A 10,933-nucleotide genomic window follows, 5' to 3' on the forward strand; every position below is an offset into this window, starting at 1 on the left:
CAGGGGATGTCTTATTTTTGGGGAAACACGGTAATTACCTAGATCATAATTACTAAGGAGCTACCTGCATAATCAAGTTGATCGTATTCATACACAGATGGTGCTAAACTGGGTGGAATGCACACCCTTCAGAGGAAAAGCTGAGCATTCAACCTGGTCAAACAAACCGGCATGTTGGGCTATTTCTAAAATTCAACAGTGATATGCTTTAGTTGGGGTTGGGGTGGGGAATCCAACGCTGAAGTCCAAAATAAGAAATCACCAGCTACAGTATGTGGTGATTCTCAGTGACCCTCAGCAACCCACGGAAGAGAAGCTGGTGTCATAAAGATCACGCTAAGCTAAAATCTGATGGTAGGCCATAAAAATAAGGAAAATACCACTAACTCATTTTTCCATTGACTAGGATTGGGCATAAACTCAGTTCAATAGATTATAGTCTAGTATTTTGAATATTTTATATTCATCTTCTCATTTAAACATTTTGCCATTTCTAGTCATTTTACTTCAGGTTGCTAAAAGCTGAGTCTACAAGTGAATTGATGAGTTTAGATCATTTTCTATTCAATCCGTATCTACCCTATTTTGTTTTAAAAGCAATTCATTTGAATTCCTTAATTATGAACCTTTCTGTTCTCTGTCCCAGAGAAATTTAACTTGAAAAGGGTTCTTAAAAGCATTTGGAGTACAATAATAATAATAATAATAATAATAATAATAATAATAATAATTAATAATTAATAATTAATAATTAATAATAATATCTTGTGGGACTTTAGGATTCAGACTGACAGGCACTTGGTCCACAACACACCTGACATAACAATAGTTGAAAAGAAAAAAGTATGGTTCATTGACATTGCAATACCTGGTGATGCACGAATTGAAGATAAGCAGCAAGAAAAAATCACAAAGTACCGGGACTTACAAATTAAAGTTGAGCGACTGTGGAAAAAGAAATCGTGTGTTGTCCCGATTGTAATTGGAGCCCTTGGAGCAATACTCAAAGGGCTACCCCGCTATTTAGAAATTCTAAAATTGCCGGACTTGAACATTTTGACTCTACAAAAAACCACCTTACTCGGAACAGCTTATATCCTCCGACGATACCTTAACAGTTCCTAGATCCTTGGTTAGGACTCGAGCTGCTGAGCTATTAACCAGCCTCAAAGGCTGTGAATCTCACTAAAGATTAACCAATAATAATAATAATAATAATATTGGGGCCGCAACCATCATAAATACATGCCAAGTTGCCAAGAGCGTGAATTTTGATCACCTATCATGGGGATGCTATAATGGGTGTGTGAGAACCTGTTATAAGTAACTTTTTTCAATGTTGTAATTTCAAATTGTCACTAAATAAACAGTTGAAAGTTGAGAACCAACGATCACCATAGTAGGGTTTGCCTTAGAACAGGGGTGTCAAACTCAAGGGCTGGGGGCCAAATCTGGCCTGCGGGATGCTTAGATCTGGCCCAGTTGGCCTCATGAGTTGGCTTCCAACAAGCAAAGTCAATGAGGCAAGCCAGATTTATTTAATGGCCACATGATTCATTTAATGAATATGGCATTAAAAAGATCATAAAATCAGGCACCACTCACTTAATAACTCTCTTGCTTAGCAACAGAAAGTTTGACTCCAATTGTGGTCATAAAATTAAGTAGTTATCTTGTCAGGAAATAACAACAGCACAGTCAGAAATAATTTAAAATCTTGCCATTTCCTGCCCATTCCTAAGGCTGAAGATCTGTCACTTGAATCATCCACATCCTCCCTTTAAGCATAGGCTACAGTAATTGCAGCACAGGAGCCTCTTCTAACTTCGGTAGAGCTTCCGAATGGATTTAAAAATCTTTTTGATATGTTGCTTTTCAAATCCATTCCAAAACTTAGATGAAACTCAATAACAAGTCCGATTTCAAAGAGGACCAATGATTCCTTGTCTCTTGCCCAGAGTTAAACGAGTGCTTGAATTTCTTTCAAGCCAACCATAAGCGAACAGCTGCTGTTGCTGCAGAGGACATGAGGTCTCCAAATATAAACTCTGCAGATATCATCACCATCAGAAGGTCATAAAACTGATGGATTATAAATACAGTCCCCCTTTTGTTTACAGCTAACATTTTTGGGTCCTGGGTAATTAGAACATTAGCCATCTCTCAAAGTGATTGTTTGCAGGTGCTGCTCAGGGGTAGTGTTTGCTGGTGGGACAGGGCCGGGAGAAACCAGCAAAATCTGAAAGCTAAACAGTCCCTGGAATGCCTGCAACTGAGAGGGAGGGAGGGAGGGAGGGGTGAGGACAACAGTAATTGATTCGTTGATGGTTTGGTCACTTAATTACACCTCTCCAGGAACTGTGGGCAAAATATTGGACAAATCTGCTAACTTCTTAAAGTATGAATTGATGGGAACGGTACTGGAAAGGGAACTGATGTCATTTAGAAAAATGTGGGAGAAGAAGATGGTTGATGTGTACAGCTGGATCTAAGGCCTCTTCTCTTCCCTACAACTTATTTATTTAAAGATCAGCCACTCTTTCGTCATTGTTGTTGTTGTATTAATTGGTATTTTAACCTTCTCACCTATCCCAGAAGAAAGAAACATACAAGCAAAAAAAAAAAAAAATCCCCTGCAAATAGCAAAATAACAGAGTTGGAAAGGACCTTGGAGGACTTCTAGTTCAACCCCCTGCTCAAGCAGAAGACCTCATACCACTTCAGATAAATGGGGTGTCCAACCTCTTCTTAAAAACTTCCAGCATTGGAGCACTCACAATTTCTAGAGGCAACTTGTTCCACTGATTAATTGTTCTAAATATCAAGAAATTTCTCCTTAGTTCTAGGTTGGTTCTCTCCTCGATTAATTTCCATCCATTGCTTCTTGTCTTGTCTTCAGGTGCTTTGAAGAATAGGTTGACCCCCTTATATTCTGAGAAGAGACTATTCCAGGAAATTGAACTTATTGGATTTTACTTTCCTTCTTCTGACACCACTACCTTTGCAATCAAGGTAACTTATTGGTTGCTCTTCCTAGGTCCCATGTTGTTCAGAACAAATTCTGGTCTGTCAAATTCTGGTCTCAAATTACTGTTGTTAAGTGAGGAATACCTCTAGTTCCATTAGGTCTGACAAGGATTTTGTAAAGTGGGGAAGTGAACATGATCCCTTCCATGTGTTCAGGGTTAGAGGACAAAAAAATAACAACATATATATGGAGTTCCCAATGACTCTGAGAGGTTATAAATCCAGGAATTCTGAGTGACATAAACTCTAATATCTTTTCAATCATAACATGAAGATGGAAGGTAAGTATCGTACCTATTAATAGCTGCTATCATCTTGCTAGCTGTTCAAAAATACTTGGAAGCTGTTATGCCGTTCCTAAAGGGAAAATGTACTTGAGGATCTCCTTTCAGGGCTCTAGGCTGCATTCTTCCAGGTGGGCTCCCACTTCCATAATGCACCGCCTACCATGATGATCAAAGACCACATTTTCCTTCCTCTTCAATGCGCCTTGCAACACCTCTCCCATCCATGCTGGCAAAGTGACATAGAACAAGAGAGTTACACAGACAGATTTGCAGAAGGATTATTATAATAGAGTGTCTTTGGTTCTCGCCTATAATGCATAAGTGGTGGCTGCCATCAAAGGGGAGAGAGGACATTCATCCAGAGTGAAGGGGAGAATCTGTCTTTATGTTAAAATATATGGAGGCTATTAAATTACATGGGAGACTTCAAAGTTGCCTGGCAAGCTATTTTTGCACTCTGATGAGAAATCCAATGAAACAATGCTGCATCGGCCACACCTGGTTCCATAAAAAGTATCAGCTTTCCTGTTTTGCCTGGCTCCTCTTTTCGCTATCACTTTACAACTCCCCTCAAGGTCTTGCAATCCTAATTTACTATATTTTTACTGCCTCCCAGGCTCTGAGCAGGTTCACTGGCTCAAGGAAAGGGATGACCAGCCAAAATAAACCACAGCAAGAATATTTTATGAAAAATGTTAATATTGCTTTTCAACGCACTGCAGGAAATCTGCAGCTTTCCATAAACCAAATGTCACCGGCTCAATCCTGGGGTTTTTATGCCACTCGGGTTGTGTCCTTGTAGGCCAGCCTGTGGGCATGCACCGGCATCTTCTTACCTTCTGATGACCAACTCAGAAGAATACAAAGAAACTGAAACAGCAAAAAAAGAACCTTGAAGTGCGCTGTGATTAATTTTGCTAAAACCAATATTGTGCTTTACAATCAAGTGTACCCACTGAGCAATCACCAGGATGCTGAAAAAGGAACTGACTCCACACCGTGGCTTTACATCTTCTGTGTCTCTTCCTAAGTCAGCATGAGCCAGATGGTTTTCTTCCCACATCATTTGGGAACAGTCCGCCTGGAGTTCCACATTCACACATGCACACCCATCAAATCCCAAAACGGAGCTGTCTCTTTGTTATTTTGCCTGGGATGTGTAGACTTGTTATCCCTGTGGAATTTTCACCTCAAAACCACTTTACTCCCTTCTCTGACGTGCTCCCAGAAAAATCACTGAAGCAGTCAAATAATTTTAGATCCTGGATCAACTTATGGCCTCTGTCTTTAGTCAGCTATAAATTTTACTCTGGCATAAACTACAGTTTGTTTCCAAATAGAATAATATATGTTCAAAGTGAAAATAATTTAAGTCAGTATCCCCAATATTGATGGAGCTTTGCTCTTTTGATTCAGGAACTAACTAACAAAATTGGTTTTGTGTGACATCCAAACCAGATTGGTAAATCCAAACATGGTTTCAAAGTCTGGTTTGTAAATAGATACCAAGCATTGTTTATATTTATCACCAGATAGGATAAATGTCCGAATATATTGTAGGAGGAATGCAGAAGTGTGTGTGAAGAGTGTGTGAAAGTTATAGTTTAGTCATCTAATTTATTCCGTGGATTAAAGGAAACCCATCAGAAAGCCTCTTGGGAATGGATTTGAATGTTTCATTGCCAGGAAATTCATGACAGTAAATACATCAATTTAGTTACTTTTTGAAGATTATGCTTTCTTCCTGGGTTTTCACAGGAACTCACTAATGATGGCTTCTGCCAGGTGATACACAGTCAGTAGGAAAGCATCAGATCTTGTTCTTTGCTGAAAAAGTTTGGAAATTCCAGGGGGCAAGGTCTGAAGTCCTAGTGAAAAAGAGGTTTGATCCAAGTTACTTTACAAAAGGTTGTTAGACAATTGATGGAAGGGAAAGGTGAACTCCAGGAATCTCCAACCTTGCCAACTTCAACTCCCAAAATTCCCCAGCCAGTCATGCCATTTCCATTTTTCTTGGAGTGGAGAATGAGGGACCTGATGTGCCTTCAGAAAATGCAACATCTTGGGAAGCAGCAATGGACATTTCATCTTCTTTGTTCTTCATGTAGGAAGTATAAATTCATCGGCACTGATTGTTTAGCAACCCATGACATATTGACCTCAAGAGGCCAGTAGGGCGTAGACAGAGAGTTAAGGATGTCCTACAGTGGTGGGTTTCAACCGGTGTTATCACTGGTTCGGTTCATGCACGCGTTTTGCGCACTCCACGCAAGCGCAGTGTATTAATGAACAGCTGAGACACGCAATCCGCTCTGCTGTGCCTTTCAGCTGGGCTAAAAATGACCAAATATAAGGTATGTATAACACAGGGGTGGGTGGGAGGGCCAAGCTAACCATCAGAGAGAACTGGTTCACTCTCACCTCACCATCTCCGCTACCGGCTTGCCCGAATCTGGAGAACCGGTAGCAACCCACCACTGATGTCCTCTCTTTATCCATTACTTTCCCTGCTCTTTGTCTAAGAGATTGCTAATCTGAATTCATTTCCCAGGCACAAGGACATAAAGCAGGGGTGCCCAACCTTGGCAACTTTATGACTTGTGGACTTCAACTCCCAGAAGTCCACAAGTCATAAAGTTGCTAAGGTTGGACATCCCTAACATACAGCATGTGCTCTTCAACTTTCCTTCTGGTACAATGCACCTGGGTGAGTGCTGGGTTTTGACTCTGTAATGTATTGCTTTAAATAAATATGGGGGGGGTTGTTTTATTTCATTAATCATTACTCATGTCAAGTCCTTGCCAATTTTACAACTTATGAACTTCAGCTCCCAGAATTCTCATACACAATGCTCCAGTATATTGAGGTCAGCAGCAGATAGGACACTTATGGGTCAACTTGAAACTATTTTTTGAGGATCTGGAGAGTTAAAATGGTGGTGATGGGAAAGGAACGTCAAATTCATGGCTCAGTTCTGAACATATATAGCAGTGATGGCTAACCTTTTTGCCATCGAGTGACAAAAGGAGGGCGAACGCAGGGGGGGTCACGCACGCATGTGCCCACCCGCACTCCCTCCGCTTTTGGTACGCAATGGCACGGTGGGCCAGGTAGGCCCCTTTTTCACCCTCCTCAGGCTCCAGAGGCTTTCTAGGAGCCTGGGGATGGTGAAAACAGCCTTTCCCACCCCCAGAGGCCCTCTGGAGGCCAGAAACGGCCTGTTTCCCGACTTCCAGTGGGCCCAGAAGGCCCGAAAATCAGCTGGCCGGCATGCGCATCCACCCTGGAGCTGAGCTAGGGCAACACTCGCGTGCCCACAGATAAGTTTGCCCTCATGGATATATAGGATTTGAGCAGAGGGTTGGACTAGAAGATCTCCAAGGTCCCTTCCAACTCGGTTGTTCTGGAGAGCAAATTTTCAGTCCCTATCTGGAAAAGAAATAAAGCCACAGGGTGTGCCAAACCAAAAGTCAACTAGATTTTCAAAAACAACAAAACAACCAAATTCTGTTGCTCCTGATTATATTCTGAACAAATAAAAACTGAGCAAGACCACTCCAGAGGAACTGCCTTGAAACAGAAAAAATAAGAACACGAAAGACAATTACAAGTGCCTTGATGTATCTACCATCTCTGCCCCCCTGGAACCATTAGGCAGAAAAATTAATGGTTTCATGAGAGAGGAGAGGAAATCACACCTATGGTTATACAACATCAAAGGCTCATAAAGGAACTGAGCAAACATATTGTCAGTTTAATGGGTTTCTATAGACAAAAGTGTTTCCAGGCTGATTTACACAATCATTCTAATGTGCCTCTAATGCAATCAACACAGGGCAGATTAGTGGGATTGCAGTCATGTTTAGACAATGACCAGGTATGAGAAGGAAAAATAGATATCCATCAAGAAACTGATGGTGAGTCTGTTAATTACTTTTTTTTTTTTTTATAAATGGCAGCTCAGCCCATCTGGTGAGAAAACTAGGAAGAAGAGACACTCTCTTAATCATCTTGCTATAAACAAGGCCGAGAAACTCCTATAACATTTTCCAAGTTGTTGAATTTATCCCAGAATAGCATTAAAGAGAACTGACTGAACTCTGTATCTACTTCCTTGATCTTGCCCAGTTCGTGGGACAAAATTCATAAGCTGTGAGGAGGCTCGCTCTTAATTGCTCCAGACCATTTTAGTAGTGATGCTACTTCTGTTCCTTGCTTCTGTCTACTCTGAGATAAACATGAAAAATCGATCATCTTCCTTATTTTCCTTGAATCTTCCTTCAGGCTGCTGGTGTCGGTGGGAAAGACTCAGAAGGAAAAATATGTGAACAAATTGTACAGACAGAAGTAAGGTGAATCTACTCAAGAGAGGGGGATAACAAGGCCATCTTATTCAAAGGCCACCAAAAACCCTGGATTGAGTACTTTGGGATTTATATAGAAATCTTTTTGTGAGTGGATTCTCCAACTTAAGTAACAGTGAAATGTCAAAAGTTCAGAGAGGGAGAAATTACCTAAATCTTGAAGGTTAGATACACAGATGTTATGAGTGTAAGCCAATATACAATCTAAATCTGATAATTAAAGATTATTTGAATGGGAGGGGATTAGAAAGCATAAGATTAGATTCAAACCAATTCAATATCCGAAATTCAGTTTCACAGAAATCCAACTACATATAGAAATGTCAAAATGCCTGTAGCTTTAGAGAACTTTGGACCTGCAGAAAATCAAACATATAGCTTAGAAGAGACTTATTGCAACAATTATTCTGAAATTTTCCCTCCTATATCCCTTTATAACAATGAGGAAAACAAGGCAGAGACAGAAGAAAACCAGATTTAAAAAGAAAAAGAAAATGGGAATTGGGAGAATGAAAGGGGAACTAAAGATTCAAATCACATTACTTCAAAATGTAGCATACAATAACAGCTGCAAGGATTTTATATGCTTCTTATTGGGTCCCATCTATGGAAGAACGATTAATTAAACTATGTGAATATGATTTGATGATTAACTTCTTATTTAAAAAGGAAATCTGATGTACAATTTAATATTTTGGAAGATATTTCTGAACTATAATTCTTTACATGGAATTGTGCTCCATGGCAAATTTGGATTCCAGGGTTTACTTTAACCAGACATATTATCTACACTTATTTAATTTAATTTAATTTAATTAATTAAATTTATATGCCGCCCCTCTCCGAAGATTCAGGGTGGCTCACAATACATTTTAAAAAATAATTATAAAAAAACATTGAAAAATTAAAAACATTAAAAACATTAAAAACTCATTCACGCCATTCATGGCCGGATCTTGCCAGATCACAAGAGCGGGATCAACGGCCCCAGGCCTGCCGGAAAAGCCAGGTCTTCACCGCTTTTCGGAAGGCCAATAGGGTGGGGATGGTCCGGACCTCAGGAAATAACTGGTTCCAGAGAGCTGGGGCAGCCACAGAGAAGGCCCTCCCCCGCAGGCCCGCCAGCCGGCATTGTTTAGCTGACGGAACCCAGAGGAGACCAATTCTGTGGGATCTTACCGGTCGCTGGGAGCTATGCAGCAGAAGGCGGTCTCGAAGATAACCTGATAAGATAAATAAGATAATTTAGAGTATTTTCCCAATGTGTTGTTTGCTATTTACAACTTTTCTTTTTTTCCTCTAATTTTAATTATATATCTAGTTTCATTGTTCATATTTTACAAAAAGTACTTTTATAGTCAATTTAGAAATCTCTTAAACTTAAACATAAATATGAATTATCTTATAGTACGATATTGTTAATGGTGTACTAGAATATATTAGCGATATGGTATCTTTGATTTTCTAATCATAATGGGTTGGCTATCCACTGATAATTTATTACTTTTACTTTTTTTTCCTTTCCATACTGTATTTTCTGTATCGTCTAAATATCTGCTGCTGCTGCTTGATTCTGTGGAAAAGATTTCTAAAAGTTTAAGTCTTGAACTGTCAGATATGTATGTATGTATGTATGTATATTTCGGTGGGTTTCAAAAATTTTTACTACCAGTTCTGTGGGTGTGACTTGGTGGGCGTGGCATGGCTTGGTAGGCGTGGCTTGGTGGGCGTGGCAGGGGGAAGATACTGTAAAATCTCCATTCCCTCCCCAATCAGGGGAAGGTTACTACAAAATCCCCATTGGCTTAGGACCTGAGTATCTACGAGACCGCCTTCTGCCACCGGTAGCCTCCCACCGGCCAGTACGCTCCCACAGAGAGGGGCTCCTCAGAGTGCCGTCGGTCAAACAATGTCGACTGGCGGCCCCCAGGGGGAGAACCTTCTCTGTGGGGGCACCTGCCCTTTGGAATGAACTGCCCCCAGAGATACAAAAGATCCCGGATCTACACATCTTCCGCCGTGCCCTCAAAACTTATCTATTCCAGCAAGCTGGGCTGGCATAGCTCTTTAAATTGTTTTTAATTTGTTTTTTTTTAAAGGGGGGTTTTAATCAATATGGGCCAAATTTGTTTAATATACTTTTAAATTGTTTTAAATTTTAAATTTGTATGTTTTTATTTTTGGCTGTAGACCTCCCTGAGTCCTTCGGGAGAAGGGTGGTATATAAATTTAAATAATAAATAAATAAATAAATAAATTTCCTCCCAATCAGCTGAGACTTGGGAGGCAGAGAATAGATCAGGATGGGGCCAGTCAGAATTTTTACTACCGGTTCTCCGAACTACTCAAAATTTCTGCTACCGGTTCTCCAGAACTGATCAGAACCTACTGAAATCCACCTCTGGTATGTATGTATATATATATCAAACCAGCCTCTATTACAGAAATATATTCTTCCTTCCCTCTCTGCCGTGTAATCCTCTTATGTTTTAAAACATGCACAAAAAGCTATTTCTTCCTCTATTTCTCTTACATTTCTCACAAGTGGCAGAAAACACACTTGGGCTGAAATATCTGGCCATGATCTCTTGGTTTCTAATTTCTTCCTTAACTATTATTTGATTTTATTCATGTATCACTGTCGTTTGGCATTACAATAGGCTTTTTCCATAAATCAAGCAGCAGCAGATAGCACTAGAAAAATAAACTCTCCATTTATAGCAAAAAACATTTGATGGAGCCAATTCATTGGGCACAAATTTTGGGCCACTCCAAAGCATCTAAAAAGTTGGAGCTCCAAGACTGAGAACAGTAAGATTTTGTCATATAGTTTATAGCTGAACTGCACATCTTCCATTCATTTGATGTTGGGATGGCTGCCAACTTGAGCAGATTCAAGGATAGGCAAGTTCAGATTAATTAGGGTTACACTTTATTGCTGCTGTTTCATGGGGGGTCTTTGTTTCACTTTGTGTTTGTTGCCTCAGAGGACCACAGGCTTGGCAATGGCATAGCAATGTCACTACACACCAGAACAATGAAAAATGTACTACCATTTTACAGTTTTAGACAATAAAATTCTTCTTGCAATCAAAGCATCTGCATGGAGGAAAATGGTGATACATAATAATGATACCATGATGCAAGTAACTCAATTTTGCACCTGACATCTTGTGAATTACTAAATTGTGTTCGTTATATGATCACATCATGACACATATGTCATTCTAACATTATTGTGGCTTACTTTTTTG

The sequence above is a fragment of the Pantherophis guttatus genome, chromosome 1, assembly GCF_059756535.1.
Source record: "Pantherophis guttatus breed Tessera chromosome 1, ASM5975653v1, whole genome shotgun sequence".
Classification (NCBI taxonomy): Eukaryota; Metazoa; Chordata; class Lepidosauria; order Squamata; family Colubridae; genus Pantherophis; species Pantherophis guttatus.